Source organism: Muscardinus avellanarius, assembly GCF_963383645.1.
Source record: "Muscardinus avellanarius genome assembly, chromosome: 4".
Classification (NCBI taxonomy): domain Eukaryota; kingdom Metazoa; phylum Chordata; class Mammalia; order Rodentia; family Gliridae; genus Muscardinus; species Muscardinus avellanarius.
Genome location: NC_137789.1, coordinates 112,184,500 through 112,198,225, shown reverse-complemented (window position 1 = coordinate 112,198,225; position 13,726 = coordinate 112,184,500).

Genomic DNA, 13,726 nt, shown 5'->3' with positions numbered 1-13,726 from the left:
CAGCCTGTCAACAGACGGAACCACGAGAACCCATCTGGAGCCCCATCTGTGGCCATAAGGGTGGAGCTGGTAAATACTCTGGAGATAGAAAAGGAGGCTGTGGTGAATGCAGATCAGTCGGAGAATATCTCTCACTGTTATTCACTTTGACTCTCAAAAGTACTCCAGCATTTCAAAAAAATAATAATCTATAACTCTGCTGCTAATTGATTCCTTTGTTCAGATTTCCTGGCTGGATCCCTGCTTATATTTCAAACATGTTCATGGAACATGAGGAAATTAGACTCTGGTTTCAAAGGTTGCTGTTCTATGCATACGACAAACTAATGTACCTTAGTTACTTATAATTAGTTGTATTGTAAACTCAAATCTGTTTAATTGGTTTTGATTAGCCTCATCATAAAACAAGCAGTTGATTGTTACAGGTTGTCTTGTTATGCTCATGGAGAACACCTGGAATGGATAATTAGGTCCTTCAACAACAAATTAACTTGGACTCCAAGCTGTCATTAGTAAGTATCCCTCTCCTCTTTCTGGAAGAAGCCAGAGATTAACATCATAACATGGAGTCAGAATAATTGTTCCTTTCTGACTTGGAATCAGTTTAGCCAGGTGTGGTGGTGCATGCCTGTAGTCCCAGTATTTGACAGGCTGAGACAGAAGGTCACAGGTTCAAGATCAGCCTCAGCAACTTAGCGAGACCCTGTTTCAAAATAAAAGATAAAAATAAAAAGGTCTGGGGGTGTAGCCCCTGGGTTCAATCCCCAGTATCACACAAAGAAAGTTAAGATGATTCTTAAAAATAGTAAAAAATAAATAGTAAAAATGTAACATGGTATATGTCTATTTTATCGCAAGTCTTTCTGTAAAGTGGTGTGAGTCTCTGTGTGAGTATGGATGTGTATAAATGCAACATCTAGCCATATAGGTACATTCATATATGAACGTATATTCATATGTAAATGTATATATGCGCACACATTTTATACATTTCTTAACTCCAACCATTATCTTTTTTGCAAACAAACCTAAGATGAAAAACAGAAGTTTATTGGCATATTTAATAAAGCATTACTCAGGGACAGACTAGACCACTAAAGAGGCATTTTTTCCCATAACCCTGCAGTGAATGGATTTTTTTCCTTTCTGAGAATGAGCTTCCTTGGAGACACAGACTTCCTTTCTGGGCAAATTTTGGCCACTGAAAGTTCACAGAGGGAAAGCCGACATTATAATGTTAAGTGGAAAATGCAGGGCACAGAACTGGATTAACAGCACAATCCCCACCATATAAATAATATGTGGGAGAAACTGGAAAGAAATATGCCAAAATGATAACAGCGCCTTTTTCTGAGTGACTCTTTCTTCTGTCCACATTTACAGTTTCCAAATCTTTAGACGATGATCTTGCATTAATTTTAGCATTGGAAAATTCAACTTTAAGAAAAAAGATCCATGGAAATCTAGATTATAGAGAAACACACTAAAAAGCCACCTTGACCAGGCAGCAAATGCTACGGTTACTGCAAAGAACTGTTCTTTACCTCAGGGCGAAAAACTGGAAATTGAATTTGTTTTGCTAGACTTTGGTTTGGGAAACTTAAGCAGTGGAATCTGAAATCCTATTTGAAAGATAAGCAGACAGAATAAAAGTGCTTTGAGCCTCTGCAGAAAGATATTTTTCAGCAATGATGATGTCATTTCATATCGGTGACCATCTTTGGAGATTGTAAAGAGCTTTTCGCAGCATAAGATACTGTGAAAAGCCTTAGTTTGGGACCCAGAAAACTTCAGTAGTAGTCTGGTTCCCCTCTATGAGGGTGACAATGATTAACTTCAAAGTGTTTTAGAAAATTAGAAAGCTCTAAAGTTTTTGTTTGGCTTTGTGTTATAGGTTTTTTGCTTTGTATTTGTTTTTGGTTTTTTTGTGTGTGGTACTGGGGATTGAACCTAAGGACATTTTACCTCTGAGCTATACCTCCAGCCCTATTTTATGTTTTTTGTCGTATTGTTTTGTTTTGTTTGCAGGTCTAGGGATGGAACCCAGAATCATTTGACCTTCGAGCTATACCCCCTGCCAATTTTTTATTCTTTATTTTGAAACATGGTCTCACTAAGTTGTGAAGAGCATCAATAAGTAGCTGAGGCTGGCTTCGAACCTGTGTGACCTTGTCTCAGAGTCCCAAGCGCTGGGATTACAAGCGTGCACCACCACGCCTGGCACTTATGTTTCATTTTGAAATAGGGTCTCACTAAGTTGCAGTCTCGCTAAATTGCTAAAACTGGTCTCAAACCTGAAATTGTCCTGTCTCAGCCTCCCAAGTACTGGGATTACAAGCATGTGCCACCACACTCAGCTTTCACAAAGGTTTTGATTTTATTTTATAAAGGAGAAAGACCAAGGCAAACAAAAACTACTATTGAGGAGGTAGAAGGAAATAGGCAGATAGGGAAGAGGCCTTGGTAGAAAAAAAGTCAATTTCCTGAGGGGCGAGGAATACTAACTTCCAAGGCTTTTGAGATCAGCTATTCCAAGGTTCAGAGATAAGAAGGACCAAAGCTTCACAAAGCCATCAGTTTACTAATCAACAAACCCAGGAGCCATCACCAGAGCAAGTCTGACACTTTACTGAGAGGAGACTCTTCAAAGGACATGCAAATTCTGAGAGCTGCTTCCCAGAATTCCCCAAATCCCAAACTCACCACAACCAAAAAGAGGACATGCAGATATTGGCAAAAACTTAGGCCGGCCACCAGGATGGTTACCCACTCTGGGAACCCCTCCCTGTTAGGGAGTTTCTCTCTCTCTTGCAGGTCGTGTTAGCCTTGAGAGAAGGTGGAGTGTAATAGACAGCACGTGGCCCGGGCTACTCTCAGGTAGTGACCTGAAGGCCTCTGCTGGACATCAAGGCCGACCAGGACCCCTAGGGGTGACCTGCTCCTCTTTTCTGGCAGATCACATGGACTGTAGAAGAAAGCCGCCTGTAATTGAAGGCATTCGGCTTGGGCTACTCCCAAGTAATGTCCTGAAGGCAGTGGCTGGACACTAGAGACCCGACAGCCCGAGAGGTGTTCTGCCACTTTCCCTATTCCTTTCTGGCAGATCACGTGGACTCTGGAAGAAGGCAGCCTGTAATTGAAGGCATTCGGCTTGGGCTACTCACAAGTAATGTCCTGAAGGCAGCTGCTGGACCCCAAAGTTCCAACAGCCCCTTTTGGGTGTTCAGCCATCTTTCCTTACTCCCTGCTGCTTCCAATACACCATTTACTCCCCTTTCTGCAGTCTGCGGGTGTCATTCTTCACTCACCGTAGACAAGAACCCGATAAGGAAACGTCAAGTTTCTTCTCAAGAAATTCTGTTTCACCTCAAAGAAACGCCAGATTTCTTTTCAAGAAACCCCCATTTCACTATGATTGGAGTACTAATTGTAATTTAAAAAGAAACTTGAAGAAACCTATATACCCATCATTAAGAAAGAGAGTAAATAAGAGGATGAAATGAACTAGAACATAGACCAAGAAGAATATACCACGCAAATGAAATTTTGAAGCAAAAAAATGCAGTTTTAAAATAATACATGGAACATATCATGTTTGTTTGAGAGTCGTGGGGAGTACTGAAGATTGAACCCAAGGGCATTCTACTTCTAAGCTTACCCCCCAAAACCCTTTTTTAATTTTTTTTAAATTTTGAAACAGGATTTTGCTCAAGTACTGAGAGTCTCATTAAGTTGCTGAGGCGGTCCTCGAGCCTGCGTTCTTCCTGTCTCCGGCTCCCAATCACTAGAATTATAGGCATGTACCACTACATCTGGCTTGTCATCATTTTTTTTTTTTTCGGTACTGGGGATGGAAGCCAGGGGTATTCTACCTCTGAGCTATGCCCTCAGCCCTATATTTTATTCTTTTTTTGGAAACAGGATCTCACTGAGTTGCAAAGGGCCTCATTAAGTAACTGAGGCTGTCTGCAAACCGCTATCCTCCTATCTCAGCCTCCCAAATGCTGGGATTACAAGTGTGTGCCACCATGCCCAGCTCGCATCATGTTTTAAAACATCTAAACAATATTATTTTTGTGTATGTGGTACAAGGGGCGGAACCCAGGGGCTTTCGACCTCCGGGCTATAACCCTGACCTATTTTTTATATTTGGAAACAGGGTCTCACTGAGCCGCTGAGAGCCTCACCAAATAGCTGTGGCCGTCTTCAAACCTGTACGATCCTCCTTTTGCAGCCTTCCAAGCACCGGAACCACAAGAGCAGGCCATCAAGCCTGGCTCATCTAATCAATATTCTACCCATCATTTTTAGTAAAAAATATAAAGACATTCATGGGAACATAAGCACCAATACTAGGTTGTGTTTACCTAGGGGAAGAAGAACGTCAGAGAAGAATGTCACAGACGCTTTATGTTACTGTAATTATACTGAGAGTTGAGTGCACTGGGGTTTCTTGTATCATTCACTGTACCTTCTCTACATGTGATGTATTTTGTATTATTATGATGATTATTATCATTGACCACTTACTATTTTCTAGCATTATGCAGCTTAGTAATCTTGCACTATTTCATCCTCACAAAAGCCCTCTATGGAAGGCCTGGCTATCCCATTTTAAGAGCAGAGGATGCCAGCTCAGTCCTGGAATCCCATGCCTATGATGACCAAACTGGCATGCGGCAAAGAGAGACCTGGGATATATTTCCATCCTCTAGTGCTGCCCTCAAACATCCTAGACACCAAGGACTCCAAAGCCCAGGAATGTGGCTTGGGAAAAGGCTTCAGGATAAAACTGTGGCATTTTCTAGAGCAAGCAGCTGACTCAAATGTTCCTGCTCCACACATGGGCATTCTGTTATAAACATCACCTCAGAAGGACCTGTGGCTCTTTTTCCCAGTTCATTCCCATTTATCTTTTCAACAAAGAAGAAAGAAAATCCCGATGCCCCAGCACTCACTGGTTTCCCCCTGAAGTTCCCAGCTCCCCAAGAGAGCCCCTTGCCCTGCAGCATCTCATGGCACTGCTGGGCCTCTGCTCAGGAAGCAAATGTTTCTGCAAGATGGTCACGGCTTTCTCACTTCTGGGTCAAGGATTTTTCTTTTTCTTTTCACACTGCTCCATCTGTGGTTTTCATTTTGGTTTTGTTTGGATGGGAGGAATGAATAACTGGCACTGAATGGGAAATGCATAGACTGCAGGACACAAAGCCTGAGTTTCACGACCAGTTCGTGAGCTCAGCCTGGATTTTGTTGCACTTCCAAGAACAACAGAGTTTAGGGGACTGTCATCACAAAGCCGAACTTCCCGAAGGCCAGCAAATTTCTAATTCTTCCCCAACCAATGGATTTGCCACCTCGGCCAGCAATAGGCGGCCCCTTGAAAGACACAGAGAGCGGGGTCTGTATTTTGCTGTGGCTACAATACTACAGCTTAGAGGGACTGTGGTAGAAAGAAAAGGATTCTGTCCTGAGAACTGGGTTCTTCTAATAGTTTCTGATCCCTTTTTTTTTTTTTTTTTTTTTTTTAATTGCTGAGCTAACAGGCCTGGCTTAAAAAAAAATCCAGTTTAAAGTTGTGCCTTCACATGCCCAGTGTTGAAAAGGAACCTATTGCTGGATATGGTGGTGCACGCTTGTAATCCAGTACTTGGGAAGCTGAGACAGGAGGATCAAAGGTTTGAGGCCAGCATCAGCTACTTAAAAAGGCCCTCCTCAACTTAGTGAGAACTTGTTTCGAAATGAAGAATAAAAAATAGGGTTGGAGGTGTAGCTCAGAGGTAGAATGCCCTGAGCTTTCATCCCTAGTACGAAAAAAAGAAAAAGAAAAGGGACCTAGAGCATTACAACCCAAATGTCTGTTACCATGTTCTTGGCTTGCTCCCTATGGTTGGTTACAAGATGGAAAGATGGTAGCCTACAGATAGGTAAGTTAGTCCCAGGTATATATATGCACGCACACACACACACACACACACACACACACACACACACACACACACTTATGGTACATTATAGTCTCCCATCATAATGCAGTTCATATAAGGACATGCACACACAGCACTTGGTGGGCTTAGCCCCAGATCCCTCTCCACTCCCCTCCCCTATACATGATGTTGAAATTGGCATTGCTAATTTTACACATGTACATAGCACCAGTCGAACCCTTCCCTAGACCATCTCCCTCTTCCCATTATCTGAAGTTCCTCTTGTATCCTGATTACTCCCTAGCTTCTGCATATGAGAGAAAACATAAGACCCTTCACTTTCTGTGACTGGGTAATATCATTTAATAAATGAGCATTGATGGCTTGGGGATCCCTGTTACATGCTAAGTTCCAGGCTGGGCAGATCTGAAACACAGTGAATTAAGTCAGCGAGTACAGTGAGCTCGCAGGAGAGACACACTAAATGTCAGACGAGACTGACTTTAGGACAGGTTTCTCATTCTAGTGGCCTTTGGAGGTCAAGGTGCAAGGCAGAGAGGTGCACATACTCCAGTTCCTAGAGTAGAAAAGTGTTCAAGACAGAATAATCAGTGTGCTCAAATACTCCCTCAAAGATCCTCTCTCCAAGGGCCCAGCCCTCCTCCCTAAGGAATTTTCTGACTGCCCAAGGGGTCTTATACCTGTGGGTCTGACCTGTGCCTCTGGGACAGCGACCCATCCTATCACAAACATTCCTATCACTAGCATTTCTGAGCCCCTGTGGAGCGACGGTCCTCCATGTTTTCTTAAAGTGTTCCTAATTCCCACCAAGTCTTTCACCTCTCTTCAACACAGAAAATAAGAACAAACATCATGCCTGGTGTTATGGTTTGATATAAAATGTCCCCTGAAGGGCTCATTTATTAATATGCATGGTTGATGTAGTGAAGTCATGAGGGTTGTAATCCCAGCATGTAACTCCCATTACATGGATTTACCTGGTGGTACCAGTAGACAGGTAAGGAGTGGCTAGAGAGGTGGTCCCTAGGGGTGTAACCTTGGGGATTATATTGGATCCTCCTCCCCCGCTTACTCTTTTGCTTCCAGCCTCCATGATGTGGGGATCACAGCCCATGTGCTCTCCCTTTTACTGCTTCCTGTCAAAACACCCTGAGATCCACCATCTTTGGTCTCACATTGACTGAACCCAAAACCGTAAGAAGTTAATCTTTTTTTCTCTGAATTACATGGTCAGTCTTTTAAATTGTAGCTGCAAGAATGCTGATGTATACACCAGGTAGGGTGGCACTTGCAATCCCACTAACTGGGAGGCTGAGACAGAAGGCCAGCCTCTCAGGTTCAAGGCCAGCCTCAGCAACTCAGAAGGTTCTCTACAACTTAGTGAAAACTTGTTTCAAAATAAAAAGTCAAACAGGGCTGAGAGTGTAGCTCAAAGATAGAATGAATGCTCCTGGGTTCAATTCCCAGGACCATGAACAAAAAAAAATCTTAAAGATATTGGTCGTTTATCTTTATGGAACTGGGGATTGAACCCAGGGGAATTTATTCTACATCTGAGCTATATCCTCAGCCCTATTTTTATTCTTTAATTTGAAACAAGGCCCCACTACATTACAGAAGGCCTCATTAAGTAACTGAGGCTGGGCATGAACCCACGATCCTCCTGTCTCAGCCTCATAATTACTGAGATTGCAAGCGTGCACCATCATGCCTGGCTACATTTTTCTCTTATAAAATATATAAATGGCCCTACTTTTTTTGGTGAAGACAAGTGGCCATCAGGTAAGCTTTATTCAAAATAATTTTTTTGCTTAATCTATTTCTTCAAGTTACATTGTTTCCATAACAAGAAAGTAACTGCTTTGTAAAAAAAAAAAAAAAAAAAAAAAAAACAAGAAACAAACTCATGTAACAGAGAGAGCATTTTCAAAATTGAAGCAGAGATTTTTACCTATTAAAATTCTCATATCTGCATGCTTAAACTTGAGGACAAAATTTTTCAACCTGTGAAGTAATCTTTCAATTGAAGAAATTCAAAAGCACTGAGTAGTCCATTTGCTTAAAAAAATACATATTATGCCATTTTCTAATTAGTTTGAAAATGACTGAGAGCCACCAAGAATATGAAAATGTACTAAGAAAAATATTTTATAAAAAGGTATTTTTGATGTATGGAATTAAAAACCAACTGTGAGGACTCAGTACAGTTAATGACACACCCCTGCCATTTGACTCTGTGAGGTTTTCTTTCTTTCATGTATATGAGGTATTAAACCTAAATATTAACTAAAACCAAATATTAACTAAGCCTAGATCAGGAGTTTCTCTACCACAAAATATTCTACTAAGAGTTTCATGAATGAAACATAGACAATCTCACTGCTTTCACTAAATAATAGGTAGTATTAAATAACTTATTGTTTGATTCAATGACATAGTTACTTATTTTAGTAATTACTAATTTAAAATGTCACCAATAGTAAAAGAATTTTGCAACTATGAAGTAAAAGAAAGCTTATTGGAAACATATTGCTTATGACACTTTTTCCTCATTTTTATAATTTTTTTCTCTATATGATTTTTATTTCCTATAATAGAGTAATATAGGAACCCATGTATAATTTAAAAATAGATATATACTTTGAGTTGTGATAAAAGGTTTCCCTGACCTGGATAAGTGATTTGGTGACGAATAGAAGTTTGAAACAGGAAGACAGATCTGAGAGAGAACTGGAAGTGACCTGGGATCACAGAGAAGAAAAAGATTAATTCCCTGAAGGCAGTAAGGTGGAGTAAGTATAGAACAAGCCACATTTCCACCTTGTTTTGTTTTCAAAGAGAAAGAGGTGGAAAATCCCTGTTGGGCAAGGCCACAGAGACCAGTGTCTCTGACAAGCAGTTTCTTCCTCTACAAAATGATGTTATTACTTTTTTTTCCCTTTATCTTCTTCTATTTTTGCTTTTGTTTTGTTTTGTATTTCTTGTAGTACTAGGATTTGAACCCAGGGGCATTCTACCTCTTAGCTATACTCCAGCCCTATTTTATCTTTTTATTTTGAAACTAAGTGGTGGAGGGCCACACTAAGGTGCTGAGGCTGGCCGCGAACCTACAATCCTCCTATCTCAGCCTTCCAGGTACTGGAATTACAGGCTCCACCATGCCTGGCTAAGATTTGTTTTGTTTTGTTTGTGGTACTGGGGATTGATAAGAGTAGTTTTTAATCTTAAATTTTTAGTTTAAATTGTCACAAAATAACCACCAAATCTGTTACACAAAAATCTTTCAAAGCCATTCCCAACTTCATTATAAAGGTCCCATTCTTATATTAACCTTGTTGATAATATGTAGCAGCACACACCAAAATACGCAATTAGGCAGAACATCCCCAAAAGCAAACAAAAGTGAAGACATCATGCTCAGTACCAGTATTAAGGAATTCCCCTTCACCTGTTCCCTGCGCCACAGATTATTAGCAATATATATATATATATATATATATATATATATATATATATATATATATATATATATATATATATATATCAGACTTCTTATATTTTATGCAGCTAATTCCCACTCAACGTCTGAAAATCAACTGCCACACTAGACTGTGAGAAGCCTCAGCAGACACCAGGTCTCCTCTGTACTGCCTCCCCTAAGGCAGGGCTTTACAGCACAAGGGATATGGTGTAGATGCCCCAGCCTCCTGCTGCTGTCTTCTGTTGGCCAGACCTTCCTAGAAGACACCAGCAGCAAAACAGAGGAGATATAGTTGGGAAAGGTCAGCCTCCTGGACACCGAGAGGGCAGGGCGAGCACTGCTTGATGAGGGAGGACAAGTAAGCAAAGCAAATAGAAAACACCCAGGCCAGACGGGAGTCCTGATCTTTAATATTGGCTTGGAGCCTTCAGATGAGCCCTGACCACACTGTAGGGTAGCATCCTTCTCCAACTGGGATTGGGTGGGGTGGAGGTGTCCTCTTTCTACTTATTCAGATACTTTCCTTCAAACTACATATTTTCTATGTCCACTGAGAATTACTCACACTTTAGCCAACCTGTCCTATCTGGGTAAACTGAAAATATAAATATTATAGTACTCATGGACCTTTTCTTTTTCAATCTTGACTTTTTCTATACTTGAATTTCACCTATTCTCCGGAAAGCAACTCTTCCAGATTGGTTTGCAAAGGTGAGTATCTGTTAAAACAGGAGCCGATTGTAGTGACTTTGAAGTCCTACTGAGTGCTCAGATGTTCTCAGCCCAACACCACCGGCATTTCTGGAGCAGCCTGTCACCTGCAGGCATCATGAGGATGGTCTCTCCACATTCCCCAATCCAACCAGGGAGGGCACAAATGTCTGTCTAAAGACAGACTATGGTGAATGTGCTCATGAAGATTAATTCTGGACTCAGAGATGGCCTCGAGGAGCTTATTAGAATCTAGAAAGATAAGTAGAACTTGATTGGTGGAGTTTGAGGGGAGAGGAGGTACAGAGATATATCATGCTGTGGTTTGAATGTTTGTCCCTTTCAAAACTTACCTTAAAATTTGATTGTAATGTGACAGTATCAGAAGGTGGAAACTTTGATTGGTGCTTGAGCCATGGAATTAGGACCTTGTGAGTGCATTAGATCTGTTATCTCAGGGTTGGGTTCCTGATCATGGGAAGAGGTTCATTATAAAAGGTCAAATTTAGTCCCCTTTTGTACTCAGGTTATTTCTTCTCCTCTTCTTCTTCTTCTTCTTCTTCTTCTTCTTCTTCTTCTTCTTCTTCTTTTCTTCTTTTCTTCTTCTTTCTCTCTTTCTCTCTTTCTCTCTTTTCTCTCTCTTTCTCTCTTCTCTCCCTCTTCTCTCCCTCTTCTCTCCCTCTTCTCTCCCTCTTCTCTCCCTCTTCTCTCCCTCTTCTCTCTCTCTTCTCTCTCTCTTCTCTCTCTCTTCTCTCTCTCTTCTCTCTCTCTCTCTCTCTCTCTCTCTCTCTCTCTCTCTCTCTCTCTCTCTCTCTCTCATCTTTCTCTGCCATATGGTATGATAACACAGCAAGAATGACCTTGGCTTCTCAGTCTCCAGAGTTGTAAACCAATAAATTTATGTTAATTATAAATCACCCAGTCTGTGTGCAGTATTCTGTTATAGCAACACAAATGGACTGAGACATTCAGGTGAAAAAATAATTTTACTTACTCAGACCAAGGACTTGTGAAGTCAGTGACTTTAACTGGTAAAGACTGTGGAGGGAAAATGATAGTGAATGCTAACCTCTGATTGTTTGAAACTAGCTTAAATTAATAAATAAACATCTCCCCAGCCAAAGTGCAATTACACCTCAGATTCAGAGTCTCTCTTCTACACAATCTCAATACCAGTTGAGAGACAGTTTTGAACTGTTTTGAAGCTTCTAGAAACTCCTGAGACAAAACTTTTACAAGTGTGCCAAAGGAAGAAACTGGGCAGTTACACTTGTTTCAACTCCAACTCAGCACTACTCCAGAGAGCGAAATTGCAAAGATATAGTGAGAACTGAATTCTCTTTGATGGTTGTCAATCTGTCATAAGAATTTATGTTAGAGTAAAAATTATTAAAGCCAAAGGGAGCCATTTAGAGGGTGGAATCGCTATTTCATTTTGTGGTTGTATTTTATTTATTTATTTATTTATTTATTTATTTTGCAGCACTGGAGATAGAACCCAGGGACATTTTACTGCTGAGCTATACTCCCAGCCCTGTTTTTATTCTTTATTTTGAAAAGGGCCGCACTAAGTTGCGGAATGTCCTCACTAAGTAGCTGAGGCTGGCTACAAACCTGCGATCCTCCTGTCTCAGCCTCCCAAGTACTGGGATTACAAGCGTGGGCCACCACACCTGGTTTGAGGTTGTATTTTTAAAGATAATACCACCAGGCGTGGTGGCGCAAGCTTGTAATCCCCGTGCTTGGGAAGCAGAGACAGGAGGATCACATAGGTTTGAAGCCAGCCTCGCTGGCTTAAGAGACCCTGTTTCCAAATAAAAAATATAAAATAGGTCTGGGAGTGTAGCCCAGAGAAGGGTTCCATCCCCAGTACCACCAAATATAATAATAATAATAATAATAATAATAATAATAATAATAACAACAACAATAACAACAACAACAACAACAACAACAACACCGCCAAATAATTTGGGAGGCTGAGACAGGCTGATCACAGGTTCCAAACCAGCCTCAGCAATTTAGCGAGACACTGTTTCCAAATAAAGAATAAAATGGACTAGAGGTGTAACTTGAAGGTAGAATTCCCTTGGGTTCAATACCCAGCACCAAAAACAAATTTTTCTTGAGTCCTCAGTATTAATGATTCTAAACATTACCACCAGAACCTGGCATAACTAGACACAACCCCTTCTGAATGGTAGCAATTACTATTTACATAGAGTACTTACTCTGAGCCAGTCATTGTTCTACATGCTCATAAAAATCCATTTAATTCATCATTTAACAGATGAGAAAACTGAAACCCAGGAAAGTAAATCACTTGCTTAAGGTCAAACAGCTACTAGGCTAGTAGAATTGTCAGACAAAGAAGAATGTCCCACTCGTTTGCATTTCAGATAAACAACAAATAGCATTTCAATATAAGTATGTCCCATGCAATATTTAGAAACTAGTTATACTACAAAGAAAATATTTATTACTTAAAATTCAAATTTAACGGGTGGCCTATATTTTTATCTGCTAAATCTGGCAGCTCATAACTGGTAACTGAGGAACTCGAAGAACGAGTGAATGATACTACATTGAGTAGTTTCTGAGCTCAAGAATTATCAGCATGTTTGTGGTATTGATTTCTTTTTGAACATAAGAATGACTATAGATTACTGAGCACTTTCTTAAGGCTCTGTAGTAAGCACTTAACAGAGATGATCTCACTTGACTCTCGGGAGGATTCTGCATTATTAGGCCTTTTCAAACGTGAGATTAAAAGACTTATGTCATAAACTTGTAAGCAATGGAGCCTGATCCAAACAGAGGCTGACTATATCAACTCCATGCCACTCGATAAAACCCGCTCTGTGCTACGAAGCTGGAATCAAGTTGTGTCCAAACAGATGTGGTTCAGAGATTTCAAAAGATCACTAATACATCAGGTATGATGGTGCACACCTGTAATTCCAGTACTTGGGAAGCTGAGATAGGAGAATCGCCTCCTCCTGTCTGTTTTTCTTAAGAAGAAGAAAATGAAGATGAAGAAAAGATAATTAAATGTTTCTAAACCAGGAGCTCCTACTAATAGATGCCTGCCACTTGCACATGCTACTAGCCAAGATGCTGCTTTAAATCAGTTTCCTCTACAGGTAGTATTATCCACCAGTTCCCCACAGGTTGGCTTCCACCATCTGAAGCATCCAGTCCCGGGCCCTATTATGTTTTCTCTGTCTGATAGTCTTCACTCTCCCCGATACTGATAGAATCCGCTCTGCCCTCTCTTGGTTCACATGGCATGTGCATTCTAGATGCAACCTTGGCCAACAGTGGCCAGTCCTTGGATGGATCCTTGGTACAGGCCATGAACTTCCACTTTTCTTTTTATACAATCTTTCTGCTGCCTCTTTCCTTTAGTGTCCTTCCCTTATTACTTACATCCTCTCAAAATCATGTACAAAACTATCTCTGTCAGTTATCCAGCATTCTTTCAATTTTCTATAGACTGGAGACCTCAGAATTTATTTCTGGCTGTACTCTGTCATCCCTGTGGCCAAATCTTCCCTTCAATCCTGCTGCTTCTCTCTTCCAGGTATCT